We start from the raw sequence: 23,966 nt of genomic DNA, 5'->3' as shown, positions 1-23,966 counted from the left end.
GACCACATTGACTCTTTTCTCCTCTGCTACCTTCTTATAATCAAAGTGATTATTTAGAGCCTCTATCCAATCTAACAACTCTTCTCCATTGAGATTTCCTCCATAAGTGGTTATTCCATCCAAGTTGTCTTTGGAGATGGATTTGACTGCATCCAAGAGTAGATTTTGGTCTTGAGGCATTGCTACTGCTATTGGTTCCTCTCCATCTTCCACTTCTTCATCAGTCTCATCTCCCCATTCTGTCTTTACCTTCCCCTTCTCCTTCTTAACCTCTTCGGTTCCTCTACTTCCTTCTGCATCCTTTAATCCTTCTATCATCTTTGCCACCATCTGTCGGATGGCTTCTGGAGTCATTGCCTTTGGAGGCATTGAACTTGCTTCTAATTCTTCACAATCTGACATACACCAAATCTTTCAAAGAATGGCTCTGATACCACTCTGATGCAAAGAGTCTTGGAGCTAAATCCAACTCACCTTCTGGATTGACTTGTCCTCCTTAACCCTTCAACTACTCAAGCCCTTCCAATGGCACTTAGTAAGGGTTTTTCCTAATGAGACCTCCAAGGTCTGAACCACTTTGGCTTGCCTCCAAGGTATAGCCAATGGTTTTGGACAATCAACCCCTCCTATTGAGGTTGCCACCTCAATCACACACACACCCCACTTAAGGCTTCAACCACTCCTACAGGGATCATAACACCCAACCACTTCCAATGTACTCAAAATGCATATACAAAATTTCTTTGAAGTCTTTTGAGGCTTTAGGAACCTCCAAACCCATCATTATGGTTTCCTAACCCTTCTAGGTCTCTATCGGGCTCAAATAGGCCTAATTGAATTAGCCCTCCCTTGGCAGTTTTAGGGACTTAGTTTTCAAACTTACCAAACAAGGATAGAAATAAATTATGGATTTGAGTACCCTTTTTCAGAGTTACAAACAATACTAAAAATTTGCATTTGGGTTATCCGTACAAATAAGGTTTCCAATACTGCACTATTTTTAATGGTTTAGGCCTCACCGGGTGACTTGGGAAGATGGTTTGAAAACCCTTCACTAGTCAAATCATCTGTTCAAAAAAATTAGGGATTCTTCAAGGGCATACTCAGGGCTTTCCAACCATGTGACATTTTGTCCTGCACCAATCCCCATGTGCTCTTAAAACACACTTCTTTTGTTGTCCTAACTCACCTACTCCCATTGGTGAGCCTAGGGATTCATTGTCTCTCCTCCACAAGGTCCTGCAAAACAACAAAACCTATGTACAGACCCTAACCTAGAATTCCTGTTGATTTCAACAGGTGCCATCAATGAAGTCTTAGGTTAGAGCCATTTATGCTCTTAAACCCTACTTGCAAGGGTTTTACACCTAGTTGCAAAGAATGGATGAAATCTCTGAAACTATAGACTAATTGTCCTACAAATCAAACTTATTGAAAAGTAAATTCAATGAGAACTCATGCCCAACAATGATATTCTTCAACTAAGTCCGTAGTTGACCATACCAAGCAATGAAAGCAAGAGAAAACTGTCAAAAACGGTGAAGGACAAGATTGCTTCAAAAGCCAAAAACTTGTTCTTGCATTCCCAATTGTCCAACCTGTACAATGAAGTGAATTTTGGATTTTATGCTATTGGTTCAGTTGGTTCAACCAACTTTTCAATGCCATCTACTAAAAATTGCAACTTTTGCAAAAATTGCAAAATGTTGCTCAACAACTTTTTACATCTTTTTACTCCTAAGATGCAACTTTGCATTCTAATGCATTTCAAGACTCCTCAAGGTCCTCAAACACTCTAGAAGACCTAAACACAACATAATTGACCCCTATTACATGATAACAATTATTTGTACTACTCATGTGATCTACCTAAGCATCTCACTTCTCAGGCTAACAGCATCCTAAACACAAATGACTCAAACCAAAACTTGGACAACTCAATCATGGCTCTACTAAGTCCCAAATGGTTGGACCATTATTACATCACAAAGACAACACACAAAACTTGAAAGAAAACAAAAATTTCATGCTTGGAGTGTTAGGTGCCCTGCACCAAGGATGTTGGTCCAAAATAATCCTATCTACAAATTGGATATGTTAAATAAGGCGGAAATGGGTACTCAAATATAGTTTTAGATTCTAAGTATGAGGTCTGCATAGAAAGTTATTATGGAAAAAATCGTTAGGGAGTACTACTAGAAGAGGGAGGCTTAATGAATGAAATCCCACCATTTGAATGTTTAGAGATTGAAAGTTTGCTTGTTTGAGGATTGTTTGGAGTTTGCTACGCTTTTTCTGCATCAATTTTTTATCAACAAGAGCTAAATAAGGAGATCTATTAATCGAATAACAAGCAATACTCATAGTTTCTCCCCAAAAGAATCTATCAAGCTTCACACCACTCATAATACTCCTAGCCTTTCCATTAAGGTTTAATTCATTGTTTTTGTACCTCATTTTTTTAGGTGTATACATAGTAGTATTCTATCAAACAATATTTGTATACTTATTAAACTCATCAAACTCCTTAGTACAACATTCACGACCATTGCTAGATCTCAACACCCTTATATTTTAATTTGTTTGTTTCTCAACCAAGGCTTTAAATTCTGTAAGATTAGTAAAAACCTCAGATTTAACATGTATAAAATAAATCCAAGTGCTTTTAAGACATCATCAATGAATGTAACATATTATTGAGGTTTTCCAAAAGAATCAACATCCATTGGTCCAAACACATATGAATCAAAGATCTCTAATAATCTCTTATCTTTATTGGTCCCATTAGAAAATGATAATCAATTCTATTTTCTAAACACGCAATGCTCATGCAAATCATTTTTACCAACAAATTTTGCATAAAGACCATTAACCAAATTCTTATTGAGAATGGTCCTAAGAATTTTTTTATTTATGTGACCCAATTAATGGTATTGTAATATGTATTTTTTATGCCGATCTCATTGGTATAATTAAAAAAAAGTGGAGGAATTAATCCTAATTTTTTTTTCAATCTAAGATCAATTAGCAAACACCAAATTCTCTCTTACCAAATTACAACCAAATCTCAAACGTCATATTCATTGTAGAATGACATTGGATTGTGCTAAGACTTTGGGTTCTTCTCATGTAGGTCCAAAGTTCAACTCTTGTTGGTTGAGCTAGCCTAGTGGGCATGGTTTGTGGGTATTGCGCCCATCCCTAAAGGATTAGTCTTGCCTCATCTCGACCCATTAGCACACCAATTTGGCAACAAAAGTAAGTCCAAGGCTATGTCAGGTGTGTTGGTGTTGGAAATAAGCCACACCCGGACCGACGATGGACTAGTCCAAGAGGGGCCAGTAGCTCAGTGGAAGAGCACTCCAACAACGTATGGAAGGTCCTAGGTTCTGATAGTTATGATACTTAATGTAAGTACAGATCCAATAGCCAACAAGATGAGAGGGGGGGTGAATCATACAAATTTAATCTTCCATAAAAACATCAGATTCAACCTCGGTAACATATACTTCAGTAATATAACCAAAACTGCTAAACATGCAAACTCAAAAGCATATAAACATCATATCACTCATAACACCAGATTTAACATGGAAACCCAAATAGGGAAAAACCACTGTGCGATTTCAGACCCACTAAGAAATATACTCTTCTAGAGTATGCTTGGTTAAAAGCAAATCCTGTTAAAGATTACAAACACATTGCTAGATGTGACCCGGTTAAGGGATTTCCCTCATATTTGTTAGGATCTTCACCTTGTTAGAAGTGACCTTGTTAAAGGATTTCAAACACTCAATCAGAATGTCACCTTGCTAGAGGGTTTTACAAATAAGACTGTTAAGTCCACTCGGTTAAGAGATTTTTTGTCACTTTCACAAAATAACAGTAATAAAAATCTATCTGCAACTTCACATCTAAAATGCTAAAGCAAATTCTTATTTGCTCAATACAATCTAGACATAGAACCAATCTAGTCCATCTGCTGGGCTTCTATACTCTGTTATTCAAACAGGTCTTCAAGCTTCTATGCTCGGTAATCACTATGTAGCATCCCTGTGCATACATTTTCCCGCATGCATTGTTTATCAACAACTCCCTATTTATAAACAATTAGTTAACCGCTTAATCTCTTTGATCACACTTCCCATGATCAATCATAGCCATCAGATCTTCAATCTTGCCCAGGTTCAATGTATCCTTTGATCTGAAAAATGTTTTACCCTGCCTAGGAACTTGCATACATTTCTTGGAACTTGTGCTAGAGTAATGCGGTTCAATCTGCACTGTAGATCTTCATGCCGATTTTCCTTTGCCATAGATTCATTAACAAACTTCATGCACGACATACCAATCATTTAATCAGTTCTAGCTCATCAGCTTCCTTCATTAAATAACACATGTAACCATTTAATGTATTCTGTACAACTCGGTAACAACTCGGTAAATACTAAACTTTACTCAGTAGACATTCTGCCTTCATTAACCGATAGCGATAACCTTAGGGTTTACCGACTAGGTTCTTTGCTCGGTAACATAGTATAGTATTAACCTTACAATTTACAACATATGTATGATGTCAAAACAATCTAAACATCATGATCTCATCATTGTCTGACTCGGTAATAGTTGCCCATTGAATACCTTATTCATCCCCTTATTTATCATATTCTTTTTGTGTCTTTTACCGACATCTTTATACTCATCAAATCATACTTCTCAAGATATGGCAACATCATACTGAATTAGAAAATCAATTTCTTGACATCAATGACAAAATAATAATATTAAGACAGTAAATCATCCTTAATCAGTTATATCTATAATCATCAACAACCTTCTCAATATCCTTAATGAAATGCCAACAATCTCCCATTGTCTGTTATAATGTCAAATGCCAACAATCTCCCCCTTTGGCATTGATGGCAAAACCAATTGATTTGACCTAATTGATTCAGATTGCTGTGAGTTGTTTGTGAGATTCTGAAATGCTCTCTTCCTATCATTAGAATTCTCCCCCATACATTAGACTTCTCTTTTCTCTAGTCTTCTTTTCTGTTTTTTTTTTGTCTTCTCAGTCTTTTCCAGTCTTCTTCTCCATTCTTCTCCCCCTTTGACAACAATGCCAAAGTAAAGAACTAAAACATAATTTCTTCCTGTATGAAGTGAATTCCTACTGTAATGTGTCAACTTAGTCTCGGTCAGAGCATTTTGTCTTCAATTCCTGTTTCCTGTATTGTATCTTGCACTGTTTTCTGCACACCTTTAGAAAAGATCCTAAAGTGTGTAAATCAGCATCAACTCCTAAAAGATATTCTATAGAGTCATCGAATTGATATTTTCACCGAACTCGGTTAGTGAGTAGAAGATAGGGGTAGGACCCCTAACTTACTTTTGAGATAGTCAAAAGTGTCCCTTGGTAGTGGCTTGGTGAAGATATCTGTTATTTGTTCCTTTGTGCTAACATACTCCAACATCACTTTCTTCTCTTGAGCTTCTTCTCTAAGATAATGATATTTGATAGAGATGTGCTTTGTCTTAGAGTACATAATAAGATTCTTTGAAATATTAATGGCACTAGTATTGTCACAGAATATGGTTACTGGCTCGGTAACTTTCTTATTTATACCTTCCAACAGTTGTTTGATCCATGCTATGTTGGTACAATTCAATGTTGCAGCAACGTATTCAGCTTCTGCTGTTGACTATGAAACACATCCTTGTTTTTTGCTAAGCCAACTCACTAGTCTTTCTCCTAAAAAGAAAGCTCCTCCACTTGTGCTTTTTCTGTTATCAATGTTGCCAGCCCAATCAGCATCAGTATAAACTTTTAAATCAAAATCATTTCTTTTCTGACATACTAAACCATAATCGTCAGTGCCTTTCAAGTATCTAAAAATTCTTTTGATTGTTGTCATGTGTGTTTCCTTAGGATCTGCAGAGAATCTTGCAACTATACCTACTGCATGTGTTATGTCTGGTCTATTGTGAACAACATATTGTAGCTTTCCAATCATGGATCGGTAAAGTGTCTCATCAACAGATGCAAATTCATCATTATTTGATAGTTTACGGTTGGTAGTCATAAGAGTACTTACTGGTTTTGAATTATCCATTCCAAATTTCTTCAAGATTTCCTTTATGTACTTAGATTGAGCAATGAAAATCTCATTTTTCATTTGTAGTATCTATAAACCTATAAAATAATTTATCTCACCAATTAATGACATCTCAAATTCTTTGCTCATTTCATTTTCAAAGTTCTTACATAAAGAGTCATTTCCACAAAATATAATATCATCAACAAATATGGCTGAGATCAGTATTCCATTTTCATCATTCTTCATATACATATTGTTGTTCTCACTTGTCCTTATAAAACCAATCTTAATCAAATAAGAGTGCAATCTTTCATACCATGCTCTAGGTGCTTGTTTCAGACCATATAATGCTTTGTTCAATTTACATACCTGATCTTTACTCTTGTCTTCAACAAATCCTTCAGGTTGTTCAATAAAAACTTCTTCTTCTGATATTCCATTCAGAAATGCAGATTTGACATCCATTTGATATACCTTGAAGTTTTTGAAAGCAACATATGCTAACAATGTTCTTACTCCTTCAAGTCTAGCCACAGGTGCAAAAGTTTCACCATAATCAATTCCTTCTTCTTGAGCATAACCTTTGCATACTAATCTTGCTTTATTTCGAATGACCTTTTTCATTTAGCTTGTTTCTGTAAATCCACTTTGTACCGATTACATTTTTGTCCTTCGGTCTTGGGATTAGTGTCCATGTGTCATTCTTCTTGATTTGATCAATCTCTTCTGTCATAGCATTTATCCAATCTTCACTGTTAAATGCCTCTTTCACTATTCTCGGTTCAAATTCAGATATCAGACATGTGTTCTATCTCAGTTTGTTCCTTGTCATCACTGGATCATCCTTATCTCCTATAATCTAACTTGGTGCATGATGTCTTCTAACATACTTGGCTAATACAGACTCGGTAGGCTCTATATGATCTTCTTCATCACTCGGTAACTGGATATTCTCTTTATTTTCTTCAACAATTTTCTCGGTAGGACTTGTCGGTTGAACATAGACAAATTCATCATAATCTTCTGGTTCTTTGGAATTTCCTTCATCATTTCTTTCTGCAAATTCATCAATTTTCACATTTGCACTTTCTACTATTTTGTTAGATGATTTGATCAGACATTTAAATGCTTTGCTTCTAAAAGAATAACCTAGAAATGTTCCTTCTTCACTTTTCTGATCAAACTTGCCATTTCTATCATCTTTGTGTACATAGCATCTACTTCCAAAGATTTTGAAATAACTTACATTAGGTTTCTTGTCATACCAGATTTCATATGGTGTCTTCAAAGTACCTTTCTTCAGTTGTACTCGGTTCAGAGTGTAAACTGTTGTGCTTATTGTTTCTCTCCAAAATGTTTGTGGCACTTTCTTTTCAATCATCAGGGTTCTAGCACAAACCACAATAGATTTGTTTCTTCTCTCAGCTATTCCATTTTGTAGTGGAGTTCTCGGTGCAGAGACTTGTCTTTTAATACCATGATCATTGCAGAATAAGTTGAACTCATCAGATGTGAACTCTCCTCCTCTATCTGATCTAAGACATTTCAGTTGTCTTCCTATTTCATTTTCAACTCTTGCCTTGTACCATTTAAACATTTGAAAAGCTTCCGATTTTTGTTTTAGAAACATTACCGACATCATCCTTGAATAGTCATCCACAAATAATATAAAATATTTATCACCATAATAACTTTGAACTTTCATAGGACCACAAAGATCAGTATGCACAAGATCTAAAAATTCTCTTAGAAATGTAAGACTTACTTGTAAAGCTTGATCTTGTCATCTTACCCATCTAGCATCCTCGGCACATAACATTCTCAGGTTTTTCAAGACTCGGTAGACCTCTTACTCGGTGCTTCTTACTTATTTTGATCAGATTATCAAAATTTACATGACAAAACCTTTTATGCCATAACCAGGTATCATTTATCTTTGCATACAGACACTTGTTCTGAGTTGAGTCAAGGTGAAATGTATTACCTTTTGTTTGTGTCCCGATAGTAGCTAACATTCCATGCTTGTCATGAACTTTGACAATTCCTTTCTGAAATTCTATTCGGTAACCTGTATTGTTTAGTTGTGCTACACTCAACAAATTGTAGTTCAAACCTTCAACCCAATAAACATCATTGCATCTTGCATTGTCAAGAAGTGTTATAGATCCTTTACCTCTTACTGGACATGGTGCCTCATTACCAAATCTTACATAGCCTCCATCATAATCTTCTAACATAACAAACTTGTGTTTATCACCTATCATATGATGTGAGCATCCACTATGTATGATCTAAGAATCATTAGTATTTATGTGAGATATTAGGGATTTTTCTTCATACCTTTCTTCATCTGATCCATCTTTGATAGCCACATAAACCACTTCCTCTGTATCAGTTTCATCTGATTTATCATCGTTGGATTCCTCATCAATTATTAAGCATGTCTTTCTATCTCTTCTTCTGAAATCTCGGTGTCCTCTATAATGATTATCTTTCTGTCTGTCATCTCGGTAATCTCTCTTTTCAGTAGATTCTTTGTCAGGATAGTTAGAAGCCATATGTCCTATTTTATCACAATTGAAACATTTCAAAGGTAGTTTTCCTTTATACTTACCTTTGCTTCTCGGTAACCTTCTGGCTAATAGTGCTTCAAACTTTTCCTACTTTCTGATTTCCTCATATAGTTTGTGTACTTCTTCCATGTTCTTACGAAATCTTTCACTTGCTCCACTGTGATCTCTTTCAGAGTACTTATACTTTCTTTCATTGTAATCACTAGATTCATCAAGATGAAAAGAACTAAATGCAGATTCAACTTTATTTACCGAAAATCCACTGTTATCAAAGTTACTTAACTCAAATGCATGTAGCTTACCAATAGTAGCATCTAAAGAAACTGACATATTAGGTACAGACCTCAATTCATTGATTGCAAAGACTTAGATTGCATAAGCTGGTAGAAGGGTTCTTAACAACTTATTTGTTATATCCTTTTCTTCAATAGTTCCATCTGCTCCTTTGATTTGATTGACAATCTCCTTTAGTCTTGTACTGTATTGGGTTATGTTCTCACCTTCATTCATCCCCATAGATTCAAGTTGTCTTCTTAGACTGTCTACTTTTGCTCTTTAAACATGTTCTTCACTGCCATATACAAATATGAGCTTGTCCCACATTGCCTTTGCATCATTGCAGCCTTCTAGATCATTAAACTCTGAGTCGGTCAATGCAGATGTTATTTCAATCATTGCTTGGATATGTTCTTGCTTTGCCTTTATTTCTTCCATAGTCAATGGATAGGTGCTCGGTGTGATGAAATCATTCTCCAGATAATATACAGCATATTCTCCAATTCCTAATAGGTGCAGCTTCATCCTTTTCTGCCATGTAGAGAAACTTGACTTGTTCAGCTTCGGTGCATCCCTCTTATACATCTTTGGATCTTTGCCTCAAATACCTTTAAACTTTTTCTTCCAGAGTGCAAAGCTCTGATACCAATTGATAGTTCTGATACTTAATGTAAGTACAGATCCAATAGCCAACAAGATGAGAGGGGGGGGGGGGGGGGGGTGAATCATACAAACTTAATCTTCCATAAAAACATCAGATTCAACCTCGGTAACATATACTTCAGTAATATAACCAAAATTGCTAAACATACAAACTCAAAAGCATATAAACATCATATCACTCATAACACCAGATTTAACGTGGAAATCCAAATAGGGAAAAACCACTATGGGATTTCAGACCCACTAAGAAATATACTCTTCTAGAGTATGCTCGGTTAAAAGCAAATCCTGTTAAAAATTACAAACACATTGCTAGATGTGACCCGGTTAAGGGATTTCCCTCAGATCTATTAGGATCTTCACCTTGTTAGAAGTGACCTTGTTAAAGGATTTCAAACACTCAATCAGAATGTCACCTTGCTAGAGGGTTTTACAAATAAGACTGTAAAGTCCACTCGGTTAAGAGATTTTCTGTCACTTTCACAAAATAACAGTAATAAAAATCTATCTGCAACTTCACATCTAAAATGCTAAAGCAGATTCTTATTTGTTCAATACAATCTAGACATAAAACTAATCTAGTCCATCTGCTGGGCTTCTATACTCTATTATTCAAACAAGTCTTCAAGCTTTTGTGCTCGGTAATCACTATGTAGCATCCCTGTGCATACATTTGCTTGCATGCATTGTTTATCAACAACTCCCTATTTATAAACAATTAGCTAACCTCTTAATCTCTTTGATCACACTTCCCATGATCAATCATAGCCATCAGATCTTCAATCTTGTCCAGGTTCAATGTATCTTTCGATCTGAAAAATGTTTTACCCCACCTAGGAACTTGCATATATTTCTTGGAACTTGTGCTAAGGTAATGTGGTTCAATCTGTGTTATAGATCTTCATGTCGCTTTTCCTTTGCCATAGATTCATTAACAAACTTCATGCACGGCATACCAATCATTTAATCAGTTCCAGCTCATCAGCGTCCTTCATTAAATAACACATGTAACCATTTAATATACTCTGTTACAGTTCAGTTGCAACTTGGTAACAACTCGATAACAACTCGGTAAATACTAAACTTCACTCGGTAGACATTTTGCCTTCATTAACTGATAGCGATAACCTTAGGGTTTACCGACCAAGTTCTTTGCTCAGTAACATAGTAGAGTATTAACCTTACAATTTACAACATATGTATGATGTTAAAACAATCTAAACATCATGATCTCATCATTGTCTAACGCGGTAATAGTTGCCCATTGAATACCTTATTCATCCCCTTATTCATCATATTCTTTCTGTGTCTTTTACCGACATCTTTATACTCATCAAATCATACTTCTCAATATATGGCAACATCATACTGAATTAGAAAATCAATTTCTTGACATCAATGACAAAATAATAATATTAAGACAGTAAATAATCATTAATTAGTTATATCCATAATCATCAACAACCTTCTCAATATCCTTATTGAAATGCCAACAATCTCCCATTGTTTGTTATAATGCCAAATGCCAACAGGTTCGAGTCCTAGTTGGTCCATGTCTCAACATGGTATCAGAGCCAGGTCCAGGCTAAGAGCCCCAAGCACGCGAGAGGTGTGGTTAAGGGGGGGGGTGTTGGTGTTGGAAATAAGCCACACCTGGACCAACGATGGACTGGTCCAAGAGGGGCCAGTAGCTCAATGGTAGAGCACTCCAACAGCGTATGGAAGGTCCTAGGTTCGAGTCCTAGCTGGTCCATGTCTCAATAAGGTGGACGTCGTTGGGATGAGATAGAGGGATACCCCTAGGTTAAATTTATTTATTTATCACTCATCAACATTACTTTCTATTTTTATTAAAGAACTATTCTACTTTATCTACATTATTTATTTTATTTTTACTTGAAAAGCAATTTCATTTTTCTAAAAATTTCAAAACTCACATGACACAAATATTTATTACATGTTTTAAGTACATAATATTTCAATGAAAATACATTATCTACCCTTTTTTCTTCTAAATAACAATAAGGAACCCAAGGAGTAGATAACAAGAGCCATGTAAACTCAAATTACCTTGACTCCACCCACACTAGTCATAATCTACATTCTACAAACATGAAGAGGGCAAATTACACAAGCTCCACTTAAGTCCTCAAAATACATTTACTTTTCCGACATTCCTTTCTTATAACAAGGGCAAAGGGTTTCCTAGAGATCATCCCCATCCTTGTCGTAGTAGCAAATATGGAACATTAAAAGATTTAGTTTCACCTTCAAGTCACTATCCAACATCGTGATTGCTCTATGAAGCTCATAAATGTTCTTGCTCATATCAAACACACTAGCTCTCCTCAAAAGTTAAGACATGTTTACAATAAATGTCATCATAACCATCCTAACTCCAACATAGGAGCTATCCACATTCTTTGCAAACTCCCATATTAATGAGACTCTCGTCCTCAAGTCTACTCACTTATTGTAATTTATAGTTTACACTTGGAGAGTTTCATTCAATTGTTTTATGCTAATTTGTTCCTCTTTGTAATGCTTTGTTGTAGTTGTATTCATACTTAAGTTGCTTCTTGACTCTCCAACTCTCATTCCTTTTCCAAAATTCAAAGAAGTTTTAATACCACTTGGCTCCCACTGAAATTAGATTTGTTGAATCAGTACTTTTTAAATCTATTTCATCACCCAAGTTGCTTCGTTCAATTGTTTTATGGTAATTTGTTCCTCTTTGTAATGCTTTGTTGTAGTTGTATTCGTATTTCAATTGCTTCTCGCCTCTCCAACTCTCCTTCCTTTTCCAACATTTGAACAAGTCATAGTACCACTTGCCTCCTACCCAGAATACATTTGTTGAATCATCACTTTCTAAATCTACTTCATCACCTAAAGTGATTCATTCAATTGTTTTATGCTAAATTGTTCCTCTTTGTAATACTTTGTTGTAGATGTATTCATATTTGAGTTCCTTCTTGACTCTTCAACTCTCCTTCCTTTTCCAATATTTGAATGAGTTATAATACCAATTGGCTCCCACCCATAGTACATTTGTTAATCAATATTTTATAAATCTACTTCATCACCCACTAGAGCGTTTCAATCAATTATTTTATGCTAATTTGTTCCTTTTTGTAGAACGTTGTTGTAATTGTATTCTTATTTGAGTTGCTTCTTGACTCTCAAACTCTCCTTCATTTTCCACCATTTGAAGAAGTCATAATACCTTTTGTCTCCCACCCAGATTACATTTGTTGAGACATTAGTTCTAAATCTACTTCATCACCCAATTCCCACTTAAATAATATTCTCTTACATTTAATAATCAACAAAACAAATAAAAAATAAATTATTTAATTTAACTTCAATAATTTTATTTTTATATAAATATTGAATTTTTAACATTCATTTAAAATAGTAGATTAAACATGATATACAATGAAAATAATTTTATTAAAATATATTTCATTTTTTTCTATTATAAAATTATTTTTATTATGCAAGGCATACGACCAAAAATGAATTTATTATTTATTGTTATTATTATTATTATTTTAATTAAATTTTGTTTGTTTGTTTAAAATATAATAATATGAAAAACATCAACTCAAAAACAGAAATAGTAATATAATTATATCTTAAATACAAAAAATTATATTTTTAAATCTAGATGTAAAAGAAACAAATCTAAATTAAAAAACAACTTCCTATTATTATTATTTATTAAATAAAAAAAAAAATTATATTTTTAAATCTAAATTTTAAAAAACTTATAAATTAAAAAATTATGTTTAAAAGAGTTATATTTATAAAATAACACTTTAAAACTTATATTTTTAAAATAACTAAGGAAACGCAACATAAACATTTTGGGGATGACCCTTTGGTAAAATGGTGGGGCTTCTTGCCTATAGTGCCTACAACCTAGGTTCAAACCCCCACGGGTCGTTTCTACCGTGTTATACATTTACCTTGAGGAGAACCTTGGAGAAATAGTGGGGCTTCTTGCATATAGTGCTTACATCCTTGGTTCAAACCATTATTTAAAGGGGGATGACCCTTGGTGAAATAGTGGGGCTTCTTCCTTGTAGTAACCTCGAAGAAATAGTGGGGCTTCTTGTTTGTAGTGCTTACATCCTTAGTTCAAACCATAATTGAGAGATTGTTTTAAAATGGTGGAGCTTCTTGCCTGTAGTGCCTACAACCTAGGTTCAAACCCTCACGGATTCATCTTTACCGTGTTAAAAATGAAATACCCTTACCTTGAGAAGAACCTTGGAGAAATAGTGAAACTTCTTGCCTGTAGTGCTTACATCCTTGGTTCAAACCATAATTGAGAGATTGTTTTGAGGGGACAACCCTTTGGTGAAATGATGGGGCTTCTTGCTTGTAGTGCCTACAACCTAGGTTCAAACCCCCACGGGTTCGTCTCTACCGTGTTAATTAAAAATAAAATACCCTTACCTTGGGCCTGTAGTGCTTACATCCTTGGTTCAAACCATTATTTAAAAAGGCGATGACCCAACACTCCGTGTTAATATGGAGGTCCCAAGTTCGAACCCTCGTACCTTGTTGAAGTGGATGTCGTGACACCCCTGGTGGCCAAGCTGGCCGAAATTTTTTAAAAACTTCTAATTTAAAAAATTATGTTTTTAAATCTACATTTAAAAAAAACTTGTATTATTTTTTTTCATCCAAATCATATGATATTCTAAAATAAAACTAAATTATAATAAATATTAACCATATAAAATTAATTAATCTATTTCATTTTATTTATAAAAGATATATATGGTAGTGTTTATAAAGTTCGTTGATTTCGATGCAAATTAATCAAAAGCCGCAATCCCTTGAATCTGTAAATTTTACTCTATTTTCTCATTCGGAATGGTGCAACAATCGGATTGTGCTTATTTCATTAGCTTACGTAATGGGATTTGAACTCATCACATAATCATATTTGTAATCCACAGGGCGATCAGAAAACTTTGAAGACTTGTTTTTCCATTTTGAAACATCATGAATCAGTTTACAGAATCATCATTTCGCCCTTCCGTTCCAAATAGTAAATACGATTCTATTAAGACATATATAACTTACACCTGCAACCCTGAACCTAATTTTCAACGTCTTAAAGAGAAAGCCAGAACAAACGAACAAAATAAATACCCTAACCCTTGCTTACTAAAATCATTACTGGAAAACTGTCTTTAATAACAGAAAAACACACAAACGCACTAATCTTGTGATATTAAAAACAAAACAGCAATGTCTGATGGCGAAGGGCCGTGGCTGTGTTACTTTCACAAGCCATGGGTATCGTACAACCAGCAAAGATTAATTTTGCATCTTAACCTTTTCCCAGAGTTTCCCTAATATTCATTGCTCTATAAATCAAGGGGCTAATTGATGCGCTTCTCAGGCGAACTAGAAAAAATATCTCAAGGAATAAAGGAGTAAATTGAAATGGCCTTCTCTGTGATATGATTCAACAGCATAAACCAGTAAAAACTAAACGAAAAAGAAAAACAGAAACAAACAAGAAAAGGGAAAAAAAGTACTCATTTAAGTAATAAAAGTGCCGTAATGGCTGCTTCAAATACTTTTGAGGACGCCTGCAGCTGCCCCTCCATTAATCTCGGCGTAGATCTTGCCTACGACTAAAGATGATTCGCGTAAGCAAAACGTTAGGGTTTGAAGAAAAGATAGAAGCTAGGGTTTATGTAAGTCATCTCAAACCCTAAGGAGACAGACAGCAAACATTTAGTTACTCATGACGAGATTGGATAATGCTATAAATAGTTACATAATCCTCCCCGAACCACTCACATGGTCGTCTTTGTTTTGTTTATTATTATTTAAAAAATAGTTTTCAATTTTACTAATTCAACATTTGTGAAGGTGAGCATTTCTCCCCATCTTTGATTTGGGTTTTGGGTTGTTGCTCGTTTGACATTTTTTTTTTTTTTTGGCTTGTTGGACTTTGTTTTTTTTGGTGTTGAAGGTGAGCATTTCTCCCCATCTTTGATTTGGGTTTGGGTTGTTGCTCGTTTGACATGTTTTTTTTTCCTTGACTTGTCTGACTTTGTTTTGTTCTGGGTTTGCATCCTTGTTTTGTTGTCTCTTTTGTGGTCTACCTTATTTTGCTACTTTCTTAATCAAAAACATTTGTGAAAATGAAAGTTCCATATTTTTTATTTATTTTCAGAGAATGTCTTCATATGATTATATAGTGATATGCTAAAGTATGCTCATTTACTCTTCCTTACATCCAGTTGGAGAGAGTACACAATTTCTTATTTATTTTGGTGTTATAATTTGTCCAAAATATGTCAATAGCAAAAAAGTTTGTCTCTGTGTCAAAGTTGGTCAATATTAATGTTTCCAAGCTTGTAAAGTGTCAGGTTTGCATAAAAGATCTCCTAAAATGATCTGGTAAAGTCAAATTTTGTGTGTGTCTATAAATAGTAAAAAAATATTTTTAGTAAATGTTGCTAAATGAACACATTTAGATCTAAAAATTTACATAGATAGTGAGATATTAAATTTTTAAAATATTTATTGAAATCTTGGAAAGATTTTTTAAATTGGGTTTTTAAACTTTAAATGAGGGAATGTGGCCTTGAAAGTAGTTGAAAATGGTGTAGCAATTTCTAGAGTGTAGAGTTGTCTCATAATTCTAGTTTAAAAAAATGAGAGGTCAGATACTTTGATCAAAGTTTATAGCTTTTGGGAGTTGAGATTTTACATATTTTTAGTTGTAGATTTTAAAATAATGTCTGAAAAGTAGAATAAAAGATGACAAATTTCAAATTTGAAAGCTTGATGAAATTGGAAGATTCTCAATGGTGTGTTATTTTTTATTTTTTAAGAAAAAATATAATAGTTGGTGTGTTTTTTCAAAAGATGGATTATATATAATGTAATTTGTTTTTCATTTTTTAGGGTTGAGAATTTTGGAGATAAAGCTTGTAAAGAAATTGTGTGGGATTTTATTAGATAGTATGTTTTATTATAACAAATTAACTTTGCAATAAAGATATGAATAGAAGCTTATGAATTTGATTATCTAGTGTACAACATTTCATGTTCTTGGAAATACGTATATTTTCAAAGAAGATAAAAAAAATATTTATATATTTATTGTAAGAGTGTTTTATTTGATTAGTTTATCTTCAAGGAGGTTGGTAATTATTTTCTTATAATGACTAGGACATGAAGTGTTTGTAGATGATTGATAAGTAGAATAATTTTTAATAAGTTAGTCGAGAGGGCTTAAATTATTGTAGGTAGTAATACAATTATTGTTAAACCCTAAATATTGGATGTTGTTAAAATAACATATTTACATCTATATTTGACTTTGTTCTCCCAAGGAGCAAGCAACAACCTTATTCATAGTCCATTCACATATTTAAAATAAAGAATCGTTCTATGATATATATTAGTAATTTAAGTTTTATGTTCATGCTTGCTTATTAAAGTTACAAGAAAAATAACATTGAAAAACTCTCAATGACTCTCTCTCATCCTAATGATGGATCATGGAGTTTGGTCTTAAACGTTGATGCAAACAAAATACACACAGTTGAATCCAGAAGCTTATCATAATATTCATAACGAACAGTGGAAACTTAATATCTTTGATTGAAAAACTATTTTAAAACCTTTACAGTTGCATTTGCATGAACCATGTATTTGATTTTGCATTGTGTTAAACCTATTGTTATATAGAAATTTGTTGAGAAATATAAAAGCTCTAATTTACAAAAGGTTGGAAATTTTAATCCTTGTCCAAATAATCAAGATATGACTTCAATGGACAAGATACAAGGCTTGGACTATTACAATATGAAAAATATGAAAATTAAGTTGCCTTAATATAGAATTACTGCACGATTAAATCCATCTTCTTTATGATGCTAAAAATTAGCCATCATAATAAAGCATAACATCATCATAAGATAGAAACAAAGAGGCATAAATAAAAAACATAAAACAATCACATAACATAGGATTTATGTGTCGAAACCCTTGCGAGAAAAAAACTTCACCAAGAAGAGAGGCCAAGTATGCATAATTTTCAAATAAATGGGATTGCAATATGTATTCACTTCCATTATCCTCTTTCCTTCAACATGACAACACATGTTTACATATTCAAACAACCTCTTTATGCCTTAACCTATCATTATTCATGTAGAGTAAATCAACATTCAACTATTCCTCATTAAATTCTACATCCAAGGAGTTGTTCATATAGACATTCCAAGATCTCTAAAGCACCAAAACAAGGCTTCCAAAGAAGAATCTCATTCCAAATATACCAACCCCTTGGATTGCCTACTTGGAATGTGAAAGGACACCAATTTTTACTCCAATAAGTTCCCTCCAATTTAGCTACCCAAGCTTAGAAGATAAACATTACATTAAATGCAAAAAAAATGGAATACCAAGAGACACCCACTACCTCTTTCCAAGAACCCATTTGGGGAAGCCCAACAATTACTTATTTGTCTACTTCTTTTGTCATTAACCATCCTATTCTAGGCATCCACATGTGGGGAAAATAATACTAAATATTCATGTCCACAAGTCACCTTTATCGCTATTAGTGAAACTCAAACCCCTTATGAAAATAATACTAACAAAAAATTATTAAAAATTATTTTTCCAATACACCTAATTGCCTAAGGACAATTTCCAAGGATTTTGGAACCATAGAGTATGTAATAGGATTTACAAGGTATGAAACCATAGAGTAAGTAATAATTTAGTGAGTTAGAGAGCATAACTACATAATGTGCTAGCTATAAATTAGGCTAAAATGTCACATATATGATCCTTATGTGCAAAATTGATTTGCATAGATTTATAGGTCTACATAGAATTTAATGATAATTTGTATTTAAAGGTGTTGGTTAATAGATTTTTCTCTTACACATTTTAATTCTTTAACTTTTGCATGCCCATACACAAAAGACAAAACACACCAACACTCGGATAACTGCTTAAACGGTTAAACTTTGCATACGAGTACAACTCCCCAAGAATGATTTTCAATAAACTTAAATTTCCACAACATCTATGCACACTTTTTACTAGAAATAATTAAAGGTACTTAAGCATTCATATGTCAACACAAAATGGACACCGCAAATGTTTTTAAGCACAAGTTTCTTTTAAAAGCTCACATACTTTCATTCCTCTAATTGGCAAGATGAACATTTCAAAATTTTTTCTTTTGCACACTCACATACAATGTATCAGAAAGATGACAAATTCCAAAATTGAATCAAATCTTCACAGAGATTCACACTTCAATTCATAAATACATAGATTTAGAAGACAAAAAAATGTTGCAATTTCATTCACAGATCAAATTGTCTTTCCTTCAGAATACATAGTGCTGCAAAAATATAAAGCTTATGTCCTATCTTAACCAAAAATTCTCAGACCTTTTTCAAGGCTTATAACCAAGTATATATAGCCATCAGGCTATGATATTTTTTTTACAATTAAAACCAGAATAAAAGATTAACTCTCCTTGAGAGGCAAAGAAGTCTATCCCTATAACTGAAAAGCAACTACTAAACAAGAAAAGCGACATAAGCGACAAGCAACGGCTATGCGATCAAGCTCCTGCAGATGACGTGGCCTCCACTTGTTTCTCTTGAGGCGAAGGAGTGCTATGGATATTGCGCCATTCCAAATGAGTTGTAGAGAAGTTGAGGATGAGCTGATAATGCAAAAGACCAATATGAAGTATTCACTGCTTCCAGACCTCCTTCTTCTTTCTCACCTGCATAACCTTGCCCTTATGTGTCTCGAGATGATCAAAGGAAACCACTAGCATGGATTAAATTCATGCAATTTTTGAGAAATCCTCTATTGTTAAGGATTTTGCTTCCTGGATTTGTTGAACTCGATCCTTGAAGGCTTGAATCATATTAGTTGAATCTTCAAGTGTCTACCTATCATCTTTCAGGATTTGAATATATTTTCACTTCATATCTTTTTGCATAATATTAATCAGTTCTTTTAACTCCTTATAAAAGTTTGATTGATTCTTCATGCCCATGTTCAATAATTGAGTTCCTCCATTCAATATTTTCTTTACATACAAAAAGCATATTGTCATCAAGAGCATGCACTGGTTTTTCTGCCAGGAAGTTCATGACTCTATACCTTTGGGTATCTCTCATTTGTTTCAGTACAACTACCCATTTTCTTTTCTCTTTTTCCCAGGTGATTATTGATATTTCTAACTCCTTGCCCACAGACTCTACACTTTCAAATACCTTAACCAGATCAGGAATGTAGCTTGTACCTTTTTGAGTAATTGATTCCAGCCACTCACTAAAGATATATGCTACTATCTAACTTCTTTGAACCTGATCAAGCAATTTCTAGTTCATTGGTGACTTTGGGTCAAATGACAAAGGTACTTGGGAAAGCGGTTGTGGATTGGGATCCTGTATGGCATTGATGTACTGAGCCATCTGCATTATGATCTATTTCATTTCATTTTTATCCTTTTTGTCCTTCCAAGTCCTAGTCAGAATTCTCTTGGTGGAGGTCTCCAGGTGTTTAGCATCTGCAGCTCGAGAGGTCACTCCTAAATCAATATTCTCAATAAAAAAGTCTTTTTCAGTGATGGTCTCGACATCTTTATCTATTGGGGGTCGAGCTACCTTTGCAATCCAATGCCCTGTTTGATCATCCACATCTATCATTGCTTCAGTTTTAAGTCTCTTGGACTTTGACGTTCTCCCCAAACATTTACTAACCATGTCTTCCATTGGAATAGAGATTGGAATTACATTTATTTTCTTGTTAAGTGAAGTACTTAACAATTTAGGGCAATAGATGTCTCCTTGGATGGAGATGATTGCTGGTTAGTGATAACAACAACCATGGAGTTTACAAAATCCTCAACTTTTTGAGTTTCCTTTCCCTTGTTAGTAGCATCAGCAGTGAGCTTGTCCTGCATTTGGGCATCCATTATCCTGTGAATTTCTTCTTCAAAGTCCAAATCTACTACAAGTGGATTTGTAGGGATTGTCTGACTATTCTTCTTGCTACGTGATCTTATGACACGAGCAGGGGAGGAACTCAGAGAAGTTTCTCCTAAGTTTGCAATTTTGATTTTCTCAGTCCTTTGTTTTTCATTACCTGCAACATCAATAGCAATGTTAGAAGAGGGGAGAGATACTTGTGAAGTTGCATGATTTTGACCAACTTTAATACTCTTAGGTACAGAAATGGGCTGCTATCCAAAATGATGGTCCTTTAGCCATCTTTCAATTCGTTTAATAACATTGAAGGTTCTAGCTTGAATGCTGTCATCTCCTATTCTATCCCAATCAACTCTAGAATAGGCTTCCCCTGTATCTTCTCATTGAACTCGGCATCAACAACTTCTTCACCCTCATCCTCTTGTACATCAGAGACATTCATAAATAAACCCATCGTTACAATTTGTTGAACTATGAACCTAGACCACAATCTCTTTCTGACCTCAAACTCATCATCACAGTTCTCCCAGTAGTCTTCCAGCTGAGGTTCATGACAAAAATCAATATCAAAATTCAATTTTTCTATGACAAACCTTCGACTATCAAATTTGTGTCTAGCGACATATACTATAAATTGAAATTCTTGAATTCAAATTCAAGATTTAGGGCATCTTAAACTGATCTACAACTATAATATCCCAGCTCTACTGGAAAGACAACCCCAGACTTCCCTTCACTTCTCTTATCAATGTAGGAGAGTTGTTGACTGACTTCAATCAAAACATAACTATCTAGAGCATACCTAGGTAACCTGAAAGGTTCACCCTGAAAGCCGCCAACTCTAATATAGGTGAACTGAGCAAACTGAATGAAGAAACTACCATAAATACCTACAAACTCCATCACTTGTGTTGATAATATTTTATTTAGGTTACCTTGTAACTCATGAACCAATCTACCTGCAAAAATATCATTCCACCTCATGAAGTTTTTAGCATATTTCTATTGTTGCAGGTGAGGATAGTATTCATAAACCCTTATCCCATCAACCCAGGGTTCATGGTATAAGCCATTCCTATATCAAGTGTAGACAAGTATATAAAACATGTACGAGGACATATAAAAACCGCTCATCCCTGCGAATTTGTTTAAGCCCTCATGCAATCTCTCTGCAACAACCTTTCCCCAATCTAGATAAGCGCTTCCATTCAACATGAATTGAATGTAGAAATACATCCAGTCTTCCCAGTAAAAGGCATGAGAATTTCCCTTCAATCTGTTCAACAAAATAACAATATCCTGCACTTCTATTATAAAATGCTCTCTAGTGAGTGGCCTCGATAACCTGGAACCTCCTTTTTGGATTTTCAACAACTAGTTTCTAGCAATTATGCTTCTGTAGGTGCTCTTTTTCTCAAAAAAGAAAGAGTATGAAGTACCAATGGTCCATTCTTCATAAGACTCCTTATGGGGAATTCCCATGGCTGCCATTACAGTCTCCCTGTCAATTTTCAATAGCACCTCTCCATTGATAGCCCTAATACACCTATGTTTTGGATCATACCGGTTCATGCATTCTAAAACTAGCTCCGGGCATGGTGTCGCAACAGGAAATGCAATGGCTTCAATCAGACCACTTCTTACAATTTTCTCCATCATAGAATTTTGAGCTAGATTCTTATCTCTTTCTAGGAAGTTAGTGACGTTTTCTTATGCTAGTGAAGTGTCACCCATCTCTGGTAGTGAGCTAACCAAATAGGAAGTATGACCCAATTTTGACAGAGTTGGCCGCATGATGGCCCCTCTCATATTTATCAAATAACTTCGAGAATAAAATGAATTCCACTATAACAACAAGGAAACAGACAACAACTAGCTCCTGAGCAAGAAAATACAACAAAAGAAGAAACAATTGAAACTAATGTGATCCTGACAACGAATTCTCGAAACCTTATGAGTGTAGATACAATACCTTTGGCCTCCTTTTCTTTCACGACTACTGAGAAGGTACTAGAAACATTGCTAGCTTTTACAAAAAAATAAATAAAATCTCACTCAAATCCTAGCTAGCTGTACTAATTAAGTAAGCTTGTGTGAATTGACACCTGATTTGATGTATATCCGACATGCATTTAATTTCGGGTCACTCCATTACATGTCACACGATGTATCATGATTATTTGCCATAATTAGAAACTAACATCTCAAACTACCCAGAATATTCCCTTTCCCGCCATCATTTTCCATCCATTATACGCGCACCACTTCTAAATGAAGCCTTAGACTATGAATTTTGAACTTTGAACCTTGAACCAAGAACCTAAAGGTTCAAAGGTTAAAGTTCAACTCTGAGGAAGAACATATAACATAACATAAAACAATCTTCATGGCATAAAAACAAAAGACAATGAGCAAGTGAAGATATAATTAACGCACAACCAACTGTGAACTTTGAACCTTGAACCAAGAAAGTTCAAAGGTTCAAGTTCAACATGAACTTTGAACCTTCTTGGTTCAAGGTTCAAGTTCAACATGAACTTTGAACCTTGAACCAAGAAAGTTCAAAGGTTCAAGTTCAACATGAACTTTCAACAAAGTGCTCGCCTTTACCATGAAACAAATCCACAAAGACAACCAACTTTAAAGTGGGCATTGAACTTGAACTTTGAACTAAGGCAAGGTTCAATCACTTAAGTTCAAAGGAAGTAAACACACAATTGAAAAGAAAAATCAAATTTAAAGGACGACTTTCGAAGTGAAACTCAAAAGAAAATAAAGGAAGATTAACAAAAGGTGATCATTTTTTTAAACTAACACAAATCAATTTTTATATTCATCCTCTTTCACATTACTTCTTCAATTCTAAAGTTAATTATATTTAAAAATTAGCCAAGAAACTAGGTAAACTAGAAACAACACACAAAATTAAATTGCAAGAATAAATAAAGGTTGTATTTCATTAGGAATAGAGGTGAATGTAAAGGAGAAATATCCTACCTACCTCTCTAACTTCCTTGACACATAAGAAAGTTGCTAGCTAAATATGATTTTACACCAACACCCCCCCTTAAGCATAGCTTAGGTGAAGAAAAGGAGTGGGTCCTGACTACAAATCCTCATAAGGTACCTAGGTACAATGCACCTCATAAAGAGGACTTGATAAAACCTTGTGGGAAAAAACTCCCCCCTAAATGAGGTGAAAAATATGCTCTCTAAAATATGAGAAGTAGAAAACGCCATTTGAGGAAAAAATCCTTCCCATAAAGAGAAGAAGAAGAAGAAGAAAGACCATGTAGCCCCCCTCAACGTAGAATACTTTATAGCGATGATAGATACTA

The 23,966-nt window shown here is 34.4% G+C and overlaps 1 non-coding gene across 1 annotated transcript; it reads right to left on the bottom strand.

The window, feature by feature from the left end:
- Positions 1-14,583: 14,583 nt before the first annotated feature.
- LOC131060680 (small nucleolar RNA R160) lies at positions 14,584-14,660 on the bottom strand. Its single transcript, XR_009110404.1, has one exon. It is a non-coding gene; the product is annotated as a small nucleolar RNA R160 (small nucleolar RNA).
- Positions 14,661-23,966: the final 9,306 nt, after the last annotated feature.

This window comes from Cryptomeria japonica, chromosome 10, assembly GCF_030272615.1.
Source record: "Cryptomeria japonica chromosome 10, Sugi_1.0, whole genome shotgun sequence".
In the NCBI taxonomy this organism is placed as follows: Eukaryota; Viridiplantae; Streptophyta; class Pinopsida; order Cupressales; family Cupressaceae; genus Cryptomeria; species Cryptomeria japonica.
Note: the sequence above shows the minus strand (reverse complement) of the source record. Positions and strands in the feature narration are given on the sequence as shown.